General features: G+C 43.0%; 1 long non-coding RNA gene across 1 annotated transcript; it reads left to right on the top strand.

Annotated features, from left to right (window-relative positions):
- The first annotated feature begins 18,523 nt into the window (after positions 1-18,523).
- Positions 18,524-19,152, top strand: LOC136671271 (uncharacterized). Its single transcript, XR_010795683.1, has 3 exons — positions 18,524-18,717; positions 18,909-18,986; positions 19,075-19,152. It is a non-coding gene; the product is annotated as an uncharacterized lncRNA (long non-coding RNA).
- Positions 19,153-19,566: the final 414 nt, after the last annotated feature.

Genomic DNA, 19,566 nt, shown 5'->3' with positions numbered 1-19,566 from the left:
TGATCTTTTTGCGAGGTGTGCTGTTCGCCGGACTCCATTCCATACAGGCCCCAAAGATCCTGTGGGGGAGGTTTTGAAAGCGGCCTCGGAATGGAGTTGCCGGCTCCAGCTCATGCCTGGCGCGGTTCCTTATTCCATACCGGAGGAGTCGACTCGTGAATCGAGTAATTGCGCCAGCAGGAGTCGAAAGAGTCGGCGAAAGAAACGTGCTGGAGGCACCCCCTCGATGGTGGATTACCCCCTCAGGTCCGGGGAAATTTTGGGGGGGGTTAAGGGTAGGGGCTGTTAGCCTCCAACCTCAGGACAACGGAGGTGGGGCTAACAGGGGCGCACCTCTGAGGGATCTGATGGGTGCGCCCGTCAAACCTTAAACCCTCTACAGCTCCAGCACGTGCCCGGCGAGCGGCAGGGCCCCCTGTCTCCGTTGACGTCGCCGCAGGGCCCCCAGTCTCCGTGGACGTCGCTGCAGGGCCCCCTGTCTCCGTGGACGTCTCCGCAGGGTCTCCTGTCTCCGTGAAAGCGGCACCTCCAGCCACTCCTGTCCCCGTGATGGCGGCACCCGCCGCTCCTGTCCCCGTGATGGCGGCACCCGCCGCTCCTGTTCCCGTGATGGCGGCACCCGCCGCTCCTGTCCCCATGATGGCGGCACCCGCTGCTCCTGTCCTCGTGAAAGCGGCACCTCCAGCCGCTCCTGTCCCCGTCAAGGCGGCTCCCTCAGCCGCTCCTGTCCCCGTGAAGGCGGCTCCCTCAGCCACTCCTGTCCCCAATGAAGGCGGCTCCCTGAGCCGCTCCTGTCCCAGTGACTGTGGCTTCGGTCGTCTCGGCACCCGTGACTATGGCTTCGGCCGTTTCGGCACCCGTGACTATGGCTTCGGCCGTTTCGGCACCCTTGTGACTGTGGCCCCGGCCGCTCCTGGGCGTGTCCGAGGAATGGCCCCAAGGACTTCGGGGCCGATCCCCAGAACTGTGCCCAGGCTGGTTCATCAGACTTCCCCACAGACATTTGGCAGTCCTGGTCACCCCCATGTTATTTTGGTTCCCCTGTCTGTCCCTGTCCTGGTCCTTGTCTCTGTCCTTGTCCCTGTACCTGTGTCTACGTTTGTCTCTGTCCCAGTCCCTGTCACTGTGTTTGTGTCTGTTCCTGTAAACGTCTTGGTCCCTGTTCCCCTGCCTAGTCCTGTCCAGTTCCCTGTTAATCCATTCCAGTCCTTTCCTGTTAATCCATTCCATTCCAATCCATTCCTCGTTGCAGTCTAGTGTCATGTCACCTGTCCTGTCTTCTGTCCATTCCCAGCACCCAGCCTTTGTCCAGTCACATACCCCTGTCTAGTCTAATGTTTCTGTTCCTATCCCCGGGAGTTGCGTGTTCAGGGGGGGGGCATCTGTCACGCCCTCGTCATGTCTGTTTTGTCCGGCCATGTGCTGAGAGCGAGTACATGGCTATGTTTGTTGTTGTTTCCAGTCCCGCCTTTGTTCCGCCTCCTCGTCTGTGTCATTTGTTACCCTGCCCCCTTGTTATCTGTCTCAGGTGCATCTCATCTCTGTTTTGTATTTAAGTCCCCTTCCTGCACTTCCTGTTTGTTGGTCATTCATTCTTTGTATCATGTCTAGTCGGTAGTGTTCTCAAGTCTGTCTGTCTCAGCTGTTTCTAGTTCATTGTTTTTCACGTCCTTGTTTGGTTTCCATTGATTTCATTTGTTTTTCAGTCATCGTGTTTCCTTTCTGTTGTAGTCTGTTCTGTAGTATTCTGTTTTGTTTAATTATAAGTTTATCTGTGCTTTAGCGTGTGCGCCCGCTCCGTCAGTTTGCCCCTTGTTCCTGACAGCAAGAGACATCATCAGAAGTATTTTCCAAATCTTTATTCTAGAGAACTGTGTTTAAGTTGCAAATGATCATATTTAAAACAGACGTAGCAATTAAAACAGCTTCCAAAATGTCTTAAGTGGTACATTAATGCCCTTAATGTGTTTTGTGTGCTATGTACCTGTGAGATGATGCTGTTTTTGTGTATATTTGTGTGTAGGTTGTAGGTTTCTCCAGAAGTTACAAGAGACAACTCGTCTGAGCTGCGGCGGTCTGCTGAGGCCTACACACCTGCTTACAGCCGTATAGTGCACTATGGTGTTGCCTCTACCTTGTGGCTCTGCATTGGATTCATACAGGTATTTCCTTAGACCACATACACACACACACACACACACACACACCAAGAAAAATTTGGGTTGAAATTTGATCTGTGAGAAAAGTAAGGAATTTTGACAAAAGTAAAAAAATTGTCTTAAATATTTTACTTGTTTCAAAAAGCTAAGACTATTTAACAAATACAAGAAATGATCAAATGAAACGGGACAAGACGCATTGTGTAGGTCGCGATAGGTAGATGACTCCACTAGGGGAACCCTCCACTTTGGGAAACACTGACTTATAACCTGCTGGGTGAGACAGAGATTTCTCCAAGTTTTCTCTGAATATTTAAATTATATTTTGAACTGTAGATAAAGATATTAATATTCAGAAACAATTCTTGATTTATTTTGTGTATCTGTATCTGTGTGTGTGTGTGTGTGTGTGTCTGTCTGACTGTATCTCTGTGTATCTGTCTGACTGTGTGTGTGTGTGTGTGTCTGTGTCTGACTTTGTATCTGTATCTCTGTGTGTGTGTCTGTGTGTGTGTGTATATGTGTCTGTGTGTGTCTATCTGTGTCTGACTGTGTGTGTGTGTATGTGTCCGTGTGTTTGTGTGTATGTATGTGTCTCTGTCTATGTGTTTGTGTCTGTGTGTATAGGTCTCTGTGTGTGTCTGACTGTATCTGTGTGTGTGTGTCTGACTGTTCATCTGTGTGTGTGTGTATGTGTTTGTCTCTGTGTTTGTGTATGAGTGTCTGACTGTGTGTGTGTCTGACTCTGTCTCTGTGTGTGTCTGACTGTGTGTGTGTGTGTTTCTGACTGTGTATCTCTGTGTGTGTCTGTGTGTCTGACTGGGTGTGTTTGTATGTGTGTGTGTATGTGTCTGACTGTTTATCTGTGTGTGTGTGTCTGACTGTTTATCTGTGTGTGTGTATGTGTTTGTCTGTGTTTGTGTATGAGTGTCTGACTGTGTGTGTGTGTCTGACTCTGTCTCTGTGTGTGTCTGACTGTGTGTGTGTGTCTGACTCTGTCTCTGTGTGTTTCTGACTGTGTATCTGTGTGTGTGTGTGTGTTTCTGACTGTGTATCTGTGTGTGTGTATGAGTGTCTGGCTGTGTGTGTGTCTGACTGTATCTGTGTGTGTGTGTGTTTGTATCTGTGTTTGTGTATGCGTGTCTGACTGTGTGTGTGTCTGACTGTTTGTGTGTTTCTGATTGTGTATCTGTGTGTGTGTCTGTGTCAGACTGTATCTGTGTGTGTATCTGTGTCTCAGTTTGTCTGACTGTATCTGTGTGTGTGTTTTGTGTGTCTGTCTGACTGTATGTATGTGTCTCTGTTTCTGACTGTATCTGTGTCTGACTGTGTGTCTGTATCTAGCTGTCTGTGTCTGACTGTGTGTGTATATTTGTCTGACTGTGTATCTTTGTGTCTGTCTGACTGTGTGTATATGTCTGTGTGTCTGACTATCTGTTAGACTGTGTGTGTCTGACGGTTTATCTGTATCTGTGTGTCTCGTGTGTCTGACTGTGTGTCAGACTGTGTATCTGTGTGCGTGTGTATGTGTTTGTATCTGTTTGACTGTGTGTGTATAGGTCTGTCTGACTATCTGTGTGTATGTGTCTGACTGTGTGTGTGTGTGTGTTTCTGACTGTATCTGTGTTTGTGTATCTATGTCTAAATGTATGTGTGTTTGTTTCTGACTGAGTGTTTGACTGTGTATGTGTTTGTGTATGTATGTGTCTGATTGTATCCGTGTGTGTCTGTCTGACTGTGTCTGTGTCTAGCTATATCTGACTGTGCATGTGTGTTTGTTTCTGAATCTGTGTGTTTTTGTGTTTGTGTGTGTATGAGTGTCTGACTGTTTATCTGTATGTGTGTGTCTGTGTCTGACTGTGTGTCTGTGCGTTTGTATCTGTTTTTGTGTGTATATGAGTATCTGACTGTGTTTGTCTGTGTCTGACTGTGTATGTGTGTGTGTGTCTCTGTGTCTGACTGTGTATCTGTGTCTCTGTTTCTGACTGTATCTGTGTTTATCTGTCTGACTATGTGTCTGTATCTAGCTATGTCTGACAGTGCATGTGTGTGTGTCTGTGCGTTTGTTTGTCTGTGTGTGTTTGAGTGTCTGACTGTGTGTTTGTGTGTGTCTAACTGTATCTGTATCTGTGCATGTCTGACTGTATATGCGTGTGTGTGTGTGTGTGTATTACATCTAGTGACTTATTTGTGTGTTTTGTGTTTCTCTACTCTGAGTAAATGCCTCAGGTGCTTCTGCTGATTTGCTGCTGGAACTGTGCTCTGGTTGGCTGACAGGATTATGGCGGAACAGATATAAAGCCCTGCTGGTTGACTGAAAGAAGCTCCTCCTCTTCCTCCTTGTCATTGCTTCTTCCTGACAGACTAAGGATTGTGTGTGTACGTTGACATGCTATTGTGTGTGTGATTCAGCTACCTAATGTAGTGTTAACTCAATAGTTATCCTACTAAATTGGAAGCTGTAGGGGGTGTAGTCTTGTTTCTTTTCCTTAAAGGGGTTGACTTGCTTCTGTTTGTTAGGGAGTTAGGTTATGTTTTTGTATATTCTTTCTTAATTATTTTTGGTTAGGTAAGTTATATATTTTGGGTGTAAAGGGGTTTTGATTATTTTGGGCTTAGATCACTCCTGACGCTTTGCTTCCATTATAGCCTTGCAGTCAATAAAACATTTGGAAACTGGAGTCTTGTGACATGGTATGGTTTTCTTGGTGTGGTGGGATTGAAGTGTGTGGAGTTGGGGGAGACATTATTTTTTTTTCATTATTATTATGTTGCAGCTTACCTAGACAGGCTATAACATAAATTGGGGACTCGTCCTCTTTTTTTTTTTTGGCAGGGGGCTTTCTGCTTTTCTTGTCTGTCTGGCTGTTTTTTTTTTGTTTTTTTTTTTTGGTGGGGGTGAGCTTCTATGGCTTGGGTATGGATGTGGCTGACTTTGTTAGGTCTCCTTCCTGTGTGAAATTGGATAATTACAGTAGAAAGGAACTAGTCTTAATTGCTGAGACTTATCAGGTGTCTGTTCCTCATCATGGTAAGAGGGAGGAGATTAAAACTGCTTTACTTGATCAATTGGTTGCTTTAAAGGTGTTGCTGGAGGAAGAGGTGGCAGTCAGTGCAGAGGTTGCAGATGAGGGTGCAGGTGCTTTCTCACTGGTTGTGAAGGAGTCTACTATCAGTGCAGTAGCACCTAGTACAGGATCCAAACGTTCTGAACCTCTGATAGCAGTGTGCCTTAAGGAGTTGGATTTGGAGACATGACGGCAGGAGTGTGAGAGAGTTACTGAAGGTGAGGGCTCTGGAGATTGAAGCTGAGAAGTCTCTGAGGTTATACCAGTTGCAGACTGGACCTTCAAGTGCAGGCACTGCAAGTGGTGACCCTTTGCCACTACAGCTGGGTGCTTCTTCAGAGTCTACTGAAAGGAGAGCTTCTGGCCCTGTTTAATTTCTTCCTGGCCCTACTTCTACTCATTCTGGCCCTGCTTCCACACCTTCTACCCTGTTTATTCCTTTGCCAGCTGCTGCTCATTCTTCTGTGACATTACCAGAACTGGTTGCTGCATTTGATGTAGGTAAGCATATTAAATTAGTACCTCATTTTAGAGAATCAGATGTGGATTCTTATTTCCCTGCTTTTGAATGAATTGCCTATGTTTTGCATTGGCCTAAGGAAGTCTGGCCTCTGTGGTTGCAATGCAAGCTGGAGGGGAAAAGCTCAAGAGGTATGTGCAGCATTATCTTTAAGTCAGAGTTTGGATTATGAGGTGGTGAAAAGCAGTATTTTACATACATATGAGCTTGTGCCTGAAGCTTACCGCCAAAACTTTAGAATGAAGGTGAAAACTGCCAGCCAGACATATGTGGAGTTTGCACATGAGAAAAGGACTTTATTTGAGAAGTGGTGTAGTGCCTCTAAAGCTGCTAGTTTTGAACAGTTACAGGAACTCTGTTATTGGAGGATTTTAAAAATTCTGTTCATGAAAATGTGGTTCATTTAAATGAGAAGAAAGTTCTTTCTCTTACAGATGCAGTGGTGTATGCAGATGAGTTTGTGTTGACTCATAAAACTGTTTTTACATCGCCAGTACGGTCTGACCGTGTAGTAGGAAGGGATTGCACCTTAACACATGCTGCGTTTGTTGCTCCAGTAAAATGTGAGGTACCACCTAAAGTGTTCCAAAAGGGTCATCATGATGGTGGGACACGTGTTTGTTTCTATTGTTGTAAACCTGGAAATTTGATTGCAGATTGTAAAGCTTAGCAAAAGAAAAGAAACAGCATTTCAATCGTAGATCCGGACCATGATTTGCAACCTGTTAAAATATTATGAGATACTGGGGCTGCTCAGTCACTTATTTTGGAAAGTGTGTTGCCATTCTCACAAAAGACGTTTTGTGGGTCTTCTGTTTTAGTACAGGGCATTGAAATGGGTCATCTGCAACTTCCCTTACACACAATTTATTTGAAGTGTAGTTTAGTTACAGGTCTTATAAAGGTTGCTGTGCGAGATAAGTTGCCAGTTGCAGGTCTCCCTCATTCTTGGGAATAATTTGGCTGGAGGAAAAGTGTTTCCTTTGCCAAAGGTGAGTGTGATGCTTGAAACTGGTGACATCAACACGGGCTCAAGCTCGTAAAATTCCAAAGGTACCCCTTTTAGGGACATTTATGGCACCTCAAGGTCCATCGTTAGTGAAGGAGACAAACGCAAGTGGTGACAAATTCTTTGGGGAAGTGATTAAGACGGGGTTAAAAATTGGGAGAAAGCAGTTGACTGAAGCTCAGCAAGGTGATGCATCTTTAGCCTTGTGTTTTGCTAAAACTGTTCCGGAGGGGGATATAAATAAATCAGCGGCTGCTTATGTGAGATGGAATTTTAAAGCGAAAGTGGACACCTACAGGAACCTCTGATTTGGGTTGGAACAATATCCATCAGATTGTTATTCCAGACGCTTATAGATGTCATGTTTTGAGCCTAGCACATGAAAATGCATTTTCTGGGCATTTAGGGGATACTAAGACTTATGACCATTTTTTGAGACATTTCTATTGGCTGGGACTTGAGAGAGATGTTTCACATTTCTGTCGTTCTGTCGAAAATCATTCTGGATTGTGTGGGTCCATTGCCAAGGACAAAGGCAGGACATAAATAGTTGTTGACAATAATATGTTCTGCTACTCATTATCCTGAGGCTATTCCCTTGCGCACCATCAGCTCCAAGGCAGTGGTCAAAGCTTTGGTGAAATTCTGCTCTACATTATGGTTGCCCAAGGTCATTCAAACAGATCAGGATTTTTTTTTTCTCAAGTGATTAATGAGATATCAATTAAACATCAAGTAGTTAGTGCTTATCACCCGGAAACACAAGGGGCATTAGAGTGGTTTCACCAAACGTTAAAATCTATGCTGTGCAAATATTGCTTTGAATCAGGATGTGATTGGGATGAGGGAGTCCCTTTTCTTTTGTTTGCTTTACGGGAGGTTGTTCAGGAATGCACTTTTTCAGCCTGCACGTTTATCCAATTCGGAGATTTTAGCTGATTTACCATCATAATTAATCCATTTATCTGAGAGTGATCGTGAGGATGTGATAAATCTTATTCAAGGTCACTTATCTTTGTTTTCAGATATTCCATCTCAGACGTCCCTTGTGCATCATGACATAGATGTTGGTAATCACAGACCCATTAAACAAAATGCATATCTGGTTAATCCAGTTAAAAGGAGTTTAATGCAAAAGGAAGTAGAATATTTGATGGACACAGGGTTTGCTGTTCCCAGCACAAGTTCTTGGGATTCTCCATGTATGGTGGTGCTGAAACCTGACGAGTCAGTGCGTTTCTGTACAGATTACAGGAGAGTTAATTTTATTACTACACCTGATTCGTTTCCACTTCCTAGAATGGAGGACTGTATTGATAGAGTTGGATCTGCAAAATTTGTTACAAAACTAGATTTACTAAAAGGTTACTGCAAAGTACCATTAACCCAGCGTGCCTCTGACATTTCTGCTTTTGTAACTCCTGATAGTTTTCTACAATATACAGTTCTTCCTTTTGGGCTTAGAAATGCTGGGATGTGTGTATGAGTGTCTGACTGTGTGTGTGTGTGTGTGTGTGTGTATCTGTGTCTGACTGTTTGGTTGTGTATGTATGTTTGTCTGTCTGTCTGTGTCTGACTGTCTGTATCTAGCTATGTCTGAATGTATCTGTGTGTCTGACTGTGTCTGTGTAGCTATATATGTATGTGTGTATGTCTGACTGTGTATGAGTGTTTGTCTGCATTTGTATCTGTGTGTATGTCTGACTGTGTCTGTATGTCTGTGCCTTTGCGTGTGTGTGTGTATGTCTGAGTGAGCATGTGTATTTGTGTCTGTGTGTATCTGTGTCTGACTGTGTGTGTGTGTGTGTATATATGTATTTGTAGAACCAGTGAATACTCTGAAGGCCGTGATTAGTAATTTAGTGATTAGTGTATGAGTGTGTGTCTGTGCGTTTGTATCTGTGTGCGTGTGTATGTCTGACTGTGTGTGTCTGTCTGACTGTGCATCTGTGTGTGTCTAAGTGTGTATTTGTGTGTGTGTATATGTGTGTATCTGTGTCTGACTGTGTGTCTGTTTCTCTGTCTGATTGGATCTGTGTGTGTGTATGTGCTTCTGACTGTGTGTGTATAGGTGTCTGTGTATGTCTGCGTTTGTATCTGTGTGTCTGTATGTCTGTGCGTTTGCATGTATGTGTGTATGTCTGACTGTGTATCAGTTTCTGTATGTGTCTGAGTGAGTGTGTCTGTGTCTGACTGTATTTATCTGTGTGCATCTGTGATTGACTGTGTGTGTGCATTTGTATCTGTGTGTGTCTGTCTTACTGTATCTGTGCGTGTTTCTGTCTCTGACTGTGTGTGTCTTACTGTGTGTGTGTATCTGTGTGTATGAGTGTCTGACTGTGTGTGTATGTCTGACTCTGTGTGTGTATAGGTGTCTGAGTGTGTTTATCTGTGCGTGTTTGTCTGACTGTGTTTGTCTGTCTGACTGTATCTATGTCTGACTGTCTGTATCTAGCTATGTCTGACTCTGTGTGTGTACAAGTGTTTGTGTGTTTGTGTGTGTTTCTGAGTGTGTTTGTCTGTGTCTGACTGTATCTGTGCATGTTTGTGTCTGTGTCTTACTTTACTGTGTGTGTGTCTGATTGTATCTGTGTGTGTCTGTTTCTGACTGTATCTGTGTGTGTACAGGTGTGTGTCTGTCTGACTGTATCTGTGTCTGTATGTCAGATGCATTTGCATCTGTGTTTGTCTGTCTGACTGTATCTATGTCTGACTGTCTGTATCTAGCTATGTCTGACTCTGTGTGTGTACAAGTGTTTGTGTGTTTGTGTGTGTTTCTGAGTGTGTTTGTCTGTGTCTGACTGTATCTGTGCATGTTTGTGTCTGTGTCTTACTTTACTGTGTGTGTGTCTGATTGTATCTGTGTGTGTCTGTTTCTGACTGTATCTGTGTGTGTACAGGTGTGTGTCTGTCTGACTGTATCTGTGTCTGTATGTCAGATGCATTTGCATCTGTGTTTGTCTGTCTGACTGTGTTTGTGTCTTACTGTGTGTGTGTGTGTGATTGTCTGACTGTATGTGTATGTGTGTGTGTGTGTGTGTGTATATGTCTGTGTGTCTGTATCTGTGCGTGATTCTGTCTGACTGTGTGTATGTATGTGTCTGTTTCTGACTATCTGTGTGTGTAGGTGTGTCTGTGTCTGACTGTGTGTGTATGTCTGTGCGTTTGCATCTGTGTGTGTATATATATGTCTGTGCATGATTCTGTGTATGTATGTCTTTTTCTGACCATCTGTGTGTCTGTTTCTTACTGTATCTGTGTATAGGTCTGTCTGTGTCTGACTGTGTGTGTGTCTGACTGTATCTGTGCGTGATTCTGTCTGACTGTGTCTTACTGTGTGTGTATCTGTCTGACTGTGTGTATGTGTCTTTTTCTGACTGTATCTGTGTGTATCTGACTGTGTGTCTGTGTCTGACTGTATCTGTATCTGTGTGTCTGTCAGTGTGTGTCTGTGCGTTTGTATGAGTGTCTGAATGTGTGTGTATGAGTGTATCTGTGTCTGACTGTATGTGTGTTTGTGGTTGTCTGACTGTATCTGTGTGTCTTTGTGTTTGTATATATATGTCTGTGTGTCTGTCTGAATGAGTGTATCTGTGTCTGACTGTATGTGTGTTTGTGATTGCCTGACTGTGTCTGTGCGTTTGTATCTGTGTGTATCTGTGCATGTTTGTGTCTGTGTGTGTATTTGTGTCTGTGTCTGATTGTATCTGTGTTTGTGTGTGTCTGTGGTGTAGTATACTAATATGCTGGTTGTGTATATGTAGTGGATGTTGCATATACACCGTGATATAAATATATTTTCAATATATTTATATATTGTGTTTGTAGCGTTGACCTTATTCAAACTCTTATGATTACTGATATTTGACTAATGATAGTAATTAAAGTTTTGTAATTGGCTTAAGCAATTAAAACGTTAATAATTAGTTTGAGAATGAATGATAGTCGGCGGCACGGTGGCGCAGCAGGTAGTGTCGCAGTCACACAGCTCCAGGGGCCTGGAGGTTGTGGGTTCGATTCCCGCTCCGGGTGACTGTCTGTGAGGAGTTGGTGTGTTCTCCCCGTGTCCGCGTGGGTTTCCTCCGGGTGCTCCGGTTTCCTCCCACAGTCCAAAAACACACGTTGCAGGTGGATTGGCGACTCAAGTGTCCGTAGGTGTGTGTGTGTCTGTGTTGCCCTGTGAAGGACTGGCGTCCCCTCCAGGGTGTATTCCCGGCTTTGCGCCCGATGATTCCAGGTAGGCTCTGGACCCCCCGCGACCCTAAATTGGAGAAGCGGTTACAGATAATGGATGGATGGATGAATGATAGTCAAGCTAAGTGAGATCTTCAGAATCTTCAGACTTTTAATGAACAGACTCCACACACTGATTTCAAATAATGAAGGTATTTATTAACAAAAGGAAGAAGGATATTTACTTAACATAGCATAATCTTGAAATCTCACGGCATCAACGCAGGGGAAGCCAATTCGACTTTAAAGATAAGCTAGGCACTATGGCTTGTGACTAATGTGTTGCTAACTGAGGTTTATTTAACGTATAAATTTATCAAGAGACTTAATTCAATTTTCAGCTCTGGAAATGCGTAGGTTTAGCTTACTTTTTCGTCGATTCTCACCACTCATTGGGTACAGAGGCTCTCTGAGGTCCTGGAAGTGATGGCATCTTGCTTGGTTCCGCAGTTCTCCCACGGAAGTTTCCAGACTGGGTCAGCGGGGAGTTGTTTCCTCGTTGGTCGAGTCACCTCGGGTGTACTTGGAGCATAATGATGCAGGCGGCAGGATCCTCTCTTTGGCTCACTGTCCTGAGCAGGAGTGTCCAACCATATGGACGTTTTGGGCGAAAAGTTTCGCTAGTTCCTGCAGATCCAGAACTGAAAATCGATTCAATAGGCTTACTTATTCTACGACTTTCTTCTATCTCGGCAGTGTTTCTTACTCTGGCCATGAATAAGTTCACCTGCTTTGATCAGTCGTGAGATTAAACTTAGATTGGGCGATAAAACATAAACACAATTAAAAGAAAAGAAGGTATTCAAATCACTCGACGTATTCGTAAATTTCTTTCACACTAGCTAACTCAAGACGTCTCCTGGGAGCTTAGTGAGGTCCTTTAAAAGTCTTTGTTCGTTGGCGTGGAGAAGAACAAACGTCTCGCTTGGAGAGGTTGGAACTTAAAGAAATAGCTTAAGATAGTTAGCGATTCGGAAAAATGAGAGAAAAAAAACAAGAGAGAAGCGTAAGAGCTTCAGAAGAGGAAGTTAAAAGAGCGTTCAGAGAGAGAGAAATGAGTCGGGCATTCTCTTTTCAAAGGTAGAGCGGTCACGCCTTATTAGGAGGTGTGCTTCCTTTGATTGGATCCGGGGTCCGAGGCTCACATGACTGGCTTCCTGAGAGAGGAAAGGGGGAAGGCAGGATCAGAGATTCAAAAAGTAATAAGATAGACGATTTGCTTATACCGAAATTTCCTACACGTTAGTGACATATCACAATGAGTGTCCTGGATTATTAATATCAAACATGTACATACAATTTTATTTTGGGTACGTCGTGCTTACGTCCCATTTTACAATATTATGTTAGAAGATATTAATTTGTTTTCTTAGTTAGAGACAGAACTTTCTTTCATGATTGAAAACAGTAATACACATCACTTCATTGGTTGATAGATGTTCATCTGGAGACACAGTGACATTCATACATATCACGTACACATTTATCAGAATTTGATTAATTTTTGTTATTGTTTAGGCGACCTTGGGCGAGGCGTAGTTTCGCCAATGTCCACTTGGGGTCGCTGTTGATCCATGCTGTTCGTCCTTTGCGGATGAGTTTCCAGGAGTTCAGTGCAAGGTCAATTTTTGGGGCCACCTGTTCAGTTGGTCAGGAGATAACGTTCCGCCATTTAGGCGCCACTCGTCGTAAAAACGGGATTGTAACTCATAGTTATCCCACTTTGTTTGAAGTTCCTTTTTGCCTAAAAGCATAATAAAATGGGTTTGTTATCTGGGCCGTAACCAGGCGTCCTTTGATGCAGGCTTTAAGTGAGTTCGTGTGTGTGTTTTAAAACCGGTCTGCGCACACACGTGGAATGTTGGATTCTGTTGCAAAACGAAAATCCTTGTTAGAGTGGAGAGTTTTATGAAGAACTCTTATTCGGTCCATACTCAGCTACAGTGCGTTTGTGACTGTCTGACTGTGTGTCTCTGTTTGTGTCTGTGCATTTGTATCTGTGTATGTGTGTAAATGAGTGTCTGACTGTGTGTCTGTGTCTCTGTCTGACTGTATCTGTGTGTTTATCTGTGTCTGACTGTTTGTGTCTGTGCATTTGTATCTGTGTGTCTGTGCATTTGTGTCTGACTGTGTGTCTCTGTGTCTGTGCATTTGTATCTGTGTATGTGTAAATGACTGTCTGACTGTGTGTCTGTGTCTGACTCTGTGTGTCTTTGTCTGACTGTGAATCTGTATCTGTGTGTCCCTGTATGTGTGTGTATCTGTCTGACTGTATCTGTGTGTTTATCTGTGTCGGACTGTGTGTGTCTTTATCTAGCTATGTCTGATTCTGTGTGTGAGTGTCTGACTCTGTGTGTGTCTGTGTGTTTGTATATGAGTGTTTGTATTTTTTTGTGTGTTTGTGTGTCTCTGTCTGAATGAGTGTGTATTTGTCTGACTGTATGTGTGTCTGTGCGACTGTGTGTGTATTTGTGTCTGTTTCTGACTGTATCTGTGTCTGACTGTGTGTTTGTGATTGTATCTGACTGTGTGTGTGTATTTGTCTGTGCGTCTGTGTCTGACTGTGTGTATCTGTGTCTGTTTGTATATGAGTGTCTGAATGACTGTGTGTGTTTGTGATTGTGTGTGTATTTGTGACTGTGTCTGACTGTATCTGTGTCTATGTGTGTTTGTGATCGTGTCTGACTGTATCTGTGTGTGTGTGTGTGTGTGTATTTGTGTCTGTGTGTCTGTGTCTGACTGTGTGTGTATTTGTATCTGTGTGTGTATCTGTGTCTGTTTGTGTTTGTGTGTCTGACTGCATCTGTTTGTGTGTGTCTGTGTCTGACTGTATCTGTGTGTGTGTGTGTATGAGTGTTTGACTGTGTGTCTGTGCATGTGTGTATCAAATCAAATCAAATCAAATTTATTTATATAGCGCTTTTCACAACTGATGTTGTCACAAAGCAGCTTCACAGAATTCCAGTAAGACAAGATTTGACATGAAATGTAAAGACAAATGTAAAACCCTCAAGTGAGCAAGCCAGGGGCGACAGTGGCAAGGAAAAACTCCCCCAGCTGAGGAAGAAACCTTGGGAGGAACCAAGGCTCACAAGGGGTGACCCATCCTCCTCTGGTCAATCTACTGGTGATGATAGTTAGTAGTCCATGAGAACTTCAGTGTAGGGACAGCTTCAAGGCACTTGGTGGTTGCTGGAGCGTGGGCAGCTGGTCTGAAGCGTGGAGGAGGATCTCGACAGTCATCCATCAGTGTCCAGACAGACAGGTAGCAGTCGTTTACTCGGAAAGATGTAAAGGGATGGAATTAGTTTTGAACTGTTTTGTGTTTGTAAAGTAGAAAATATGAAAATTTCCAGAGTGTGGCTAATGACTCCGGCAGATCTGACTATGACAGCATTAACTAAAAGGAGAGAACCAGGAGGACACACAGACACGGGAGCATCCTGAAACACTGGCATCCCTCCGCTCCACCGTCAACAAACCTGAGTGATCGCGAGAAGCGGCGGGACGACAGCACCAGCGTCTCAGTATACTATAATTCCCTGTGTCCATGGACCCCCCGGATCTGCCGCCTTTATCTATGGGGGAGCATTAGCTACCAAATGATAAACTAAACAAATGAGTTTTTAGCCTACATTTGAAGATTGCGACTGTGTCTGAGTCCCGAACATTTTCTGGAAGATCATTCCAGAGTTGGGGGGCTTTATAAGAAAAGGCTCTTCCCCCAGCTGAGGCCTTCTGAATTCTGGGAACATTTAAAAATCCAGTATTCTGTGATCTGAGTGAACGTGGGGGCTCATAATAGGAAATTGTATCTTGAAGATATTCAGGAGCAAGCCCATGTAGAGCTTTATATGTTAATAACAAAATTTTGTAGTCAATGCGGAATTTAACAGGCAGCCAATGAAGTGATGATAAAACTGGGCTGATATGTTCAAATTTTCTAGTTTTAGTGAGGACCCTAGCTGCAGCATTTTGAACTAGTTGAAGTTTTCTTAAATTGCTGCTGGTGCATCCTGACAGTAGTGCGTTACAGTAGTCAAGCCTTGAAGTAATAAAGGCATGTACTAATGTTTCTGCGTCCTGAAGGGATAAGGCATTTCTAATCTTAGCAATATTGCGAAGATGTAAAAAAGCTGTCCTAGTGATACTACCTATGTGTTGATCAAATGATAAATCCGGGTCAATTATGACACCAAGATTTTTTGCTGCTGAACCAGGTTTAACTGGAAAGTTAGCTAGATTTAAAATTAAGTCTGATAATTTATTTCTTGTCACTTTTGGACCCAAAAGCAGGACCTCTGTTTTGTTGCTGTTTAGGAGGAGGAAGTTACGCAACATCCAGCCTTTCACGTCTTTTACACAGTCCTCTATTTTCTTTAATCTGTGTTTGTCATCGGGCTTGGCTGAAATATACAATTGTGTGTCGTCTGCGTAACAGTGAAAGTTAATGTCATGGTTTCTTATAACTGTGCCTAGCGGTAACATGTATAATGTAAATAATAATGGTCCTAAAATAGAGCCTTGTGGAATTCCAAATCTTACTTTAGAATAATTTGAATTTAGATTGTTTACTTTTACGAATTGATAACGTTCCGTTAAGTAAGATTTAAACCATAATAGGGCTGTCCCTGTGATTCCAACCATGTTTTCTAACCTTTCTATGAGAATGAGTGTATGAGTGTGTTTGTCTGTGTCTGACTGTATAGGTGCATGTTTCTGTCTCTGACTGTGTGTCTTACTGTGTGTCTGTATCTAGCTATGTCTGACTGTGTGTGTACAAGTGTCTTTGTTTGTGCGTGTATGTCTGACTGTGTGTGTGTATGTCTGAGTTAGGGTTAGGGTTATGGGCATTGCTTGCTCCGTGTCGCGTTCGACGTCGCCCGTCTGGGTGTATGAACCAATGAGATCACAAGACCGCTAGCGTATTACTGACGAAATTAGTCCCGGTTTCCAACCCAGGTGCAGGGCAAATTTACAAATAAAGCAAATTTACAGTTATACATTTTATGCAGCACAACATGTCCCTATATCTCAGCTTTGGGATGTGGTAGGGCAACAATTACCACACCACTGTCTTCGTCAGGACCTCCCTGACACACAAAGTGGGTTTGAAGAAGATCTGAAGAGGTCACATATTTCACCCAAAAAAACACGAAGGGGTACCCCTTTGTGGTTTTTTAGACTAAATTTTTGACCGTCTCAGATTTCTTCCAAACTCACGATGTTGATTAAGCAGGTCCTGACTTACACAGGGGTATGATTTTCAACCTATCTCATCCCAAAGCTGAGATATGAGGACTAACGTAACTGGTATTTTATCTCAATAGGTTTATTGGTGATGAATATATTGGAATTAAATTTATGAGCTTGTTATACGTCCAATAAAGCAAAATACAGATGGAATGTAGGATATATTGGACTGACTAGGCTTTTCTGATCGCACCCTTCTACTCATGTGTTGAATATATTGGAATTTAATTTATGAGCTTGTTATACGTCCAATAAAGCAAAATACAGATGGAATGTAGGATATATTGGACTGACTAGGCTTTTCTGATCGCACACTTCTACTCATGTGTTAACCTAGCTTCACTGGAAGTAGGAATCCCATCATGAAATTCACAGTTATACATTATATGCAGCACAACATGTCCCTATGTCTCAGATTTGGGATGTGGAAGGGCAAAAATTAACACACCACTGTCTTCGTCAGGACCTCCTTGACACACGGTGTGGATTTGAACAAGATCTGAGGAGGTCACATTTTTCACCCAAAAAAAACACTAAGGGGTACTCCTTTGTGTTTTTTTAGACTAAATTTTTGACCGTGTTACGACCCAGTCTAGGGTTGAGCTGTAACAGAATGAGGAATGGGTTGAAATTAATATATATGAAGGGAATAACTGTAGCAGATGTAAATGGTGAAACAAAAAGGACACAAACGGAAACACAGAATGAATAATGAATAGAATATATATTGTAAATGTGATATGTACAATGAAACCAAACACCAGTGAACTTCAGGCTGGCCTTTAGCCGACAAAAACAACAAACAAACACCCCTCCTAACTGACCCACAAACAGCTCTAACTTACCTAAGTGTAAACAAAAGGAAACAAAAGACAACACCTTACCTTCCTCCCTGTCTATACACAAAAACACACACAAAACCCACTCCCAAAACAAACGGCAGCCAACCCTACTCTGGCGAAATATATACACAAAATTTACAAAAGATAGATCTAGCATCAGTGTTCAAAAGGGCAAAAACAAACTCGTAGTCGAAATTGGAATGGATCAAAGTCAAAACCAGGCAAACAGAATTCAATATACACAATACAAATCACAGCACAAAACAAAGCTTTCTAACATCGTACACAGACACGTATTTATGACTCCCGCCGAGATGACGTAGACGAAGTGATGACAGACAACACATGGACTGGATGGTGGACTGGATGGTGGACCGGACTCTGGACGGTGAACAAATACACGAACTGGAACATGGAATGGAACAGATTGCAGAACCTATACATTTACAGAGATAGTGAGAGAGAGAAAACACACACATACACAGCGCAGCGTAACACCCCCTCCCACAAATACAAACCCATAGTAGGAACAAAACATTAACACCTAGACAGAGCATCTGCAACAACATTATCTACACCCCGCTTGTGACAGATAGACAAAGAGAAACGCTGAAGTATGAGAGACCATCGCATTAATCGCTGGTTCGAGTTACACATACGGCTAAGGAAAGTTAGTGGATTGTGGTCAGTGTAAATGGTGACTGGAACAGAACTATTACCAATATATACTTCAAAGTGTTGAAGTGCTAATAATAAGGCGAGTGTCTCTTTCTCTATGGTGCTGTACATTAACTGATGTTTTAAAAACTTCTTAGAAAAGAAGGAAACCGGATGGTCAATGTGATCTTCACCTTCTTGTAAGAGGACCCGCTCCAGTATCACTTGCATCTACCTCTAATTTAAAAGGCTTATTAAAGTCAGGTGCTGCAAGCACAGGGGCATTACTAAGCAGCAGCTTCACAGCGTCAAAAGCTGTCTGACACTCAGAGGACCAAACAAAAGAGACATTCTGTTTCAGAAGATTGGTAAGCGGTAACACTAAAACAGAGAAATTTTTGCAAAAACATCTATAATATCCAGCCATACCTAAGAAACGTCTTAGTTCACGCCTTGTCTTAGGAACTGGGAAAGCATTAATGGCTTGCACCTTGGCATCTAATGGCTTCACTTGACCCTGACCTACTATTTTCCCAAGGTAAGAAACAACTCCTCTACCAAATTCACATTTTTCTAAATTCAGAACAAGAGAAGCATTATGTAGACGAGTGAAAACTGATTCTAAAATTTCCAGGTGCTGGTCCCATGTGTCAGTATATACCACAACATCATCTAGGTAAGCTGCACAGTTAGGTACATCAGCCAATACACAATTCATTAATCTCTGAAAAGTGGCAGGTGCATTTCGGAGTCCAAAGGCCATGACTGTGTATTGCATAAAAGTATCTGGAGTGACGAAGGTAGAAATCTCTGAAGCACGAGAGGTAAGTGGCACTTGCCAATAACCTTTTAGTAAATCAAGTTTTGTTACAAACTTTGCAGAACCAACCTGATCAACACAATCCTCCATGCGGGGCAGAGGAAAAGAATCAGGCTTAGTGACTGCATTAACCTTTCTGAAGTCAGTACAGAAACGGTAAGTACCATCTGGCTTAGGTACCAACAAACAAGGGGAGGACCAAGGGCTAGAGCTGGGTATGGCAAGACCATTTTTAAACAGATACTGTGTTTCTTGTTTTAAGATAGCACGCTTAGCTGGATTCACACGATAGGGGTGTTGTTTAATGGGACCATGACCGCCAACATCAATGTCATGTTCAATTACAGAGGTACATGAGGGAACATCAGAAAACAAAGAAGGATATTTGTAAATAATGGTCTTAAGATCTGCCTGGATATCAGAAGGTAAGTGAGCTATTTTATTATCTAAGTGTAGAAGTGCTTCTGAATTGGGCAATCGGGCACATGGGAGACTATAGCGGCCTATGTGTAGTTCATCAGATTCAGGAGAATACTCAGTGGGAGACACATTTGCCACAGAGGCAACTACGGAGGAAGAAGACAGATGAGGGGCACGAGAGAGGTAAGGCTTTAAAAGGTTAATGTGGCAAACACGAGTTTTCCTTTTTCTATCCGGAGTCATAATTACATAATTTGTGTCACTTAATTTTTCTTTCACTTCATAGGGACCAGCAAAACGAGTGTGTAGGGAGGAGGTGGATGCAGGCTGAATAATCTGGTTAGGTTTCCCCACGAGCTGACATGTATGGCAGGTGCGACAGAATCGGGTAACATCTGATTTTACTGTGGGCCAAAAGAAATACCTAAGAACACGCTGATACGTTTTACGAATGCCGAGATGTCCAGAACAGGGGTGGTCATGAGCTAGGGACAAAACTTGAGATCTAAAGGGCTGGGGAACAACTATTTGACACACATCAGCACAACCATACAACGAAGAAGGGGGAGACCATTTTCTCATTAA

Source organism: Hoplias malabaricus, chromosome 16, assembly GCF_029633855.1.
Source record: "Hoplias malabaricus isolate fHopMal1 chromosome 16, fHopMal1.hap1, whole genome shotgun sequence".
NCBI lineage: Eukaryota > Metazoa > Chordata > Actinopteri > Characiformes > Erythrinidae > Hoplias > Hoplias malabaricus.
This window is presented reverse-complemented; position numbering and strand designations above follow the sequence as displayed.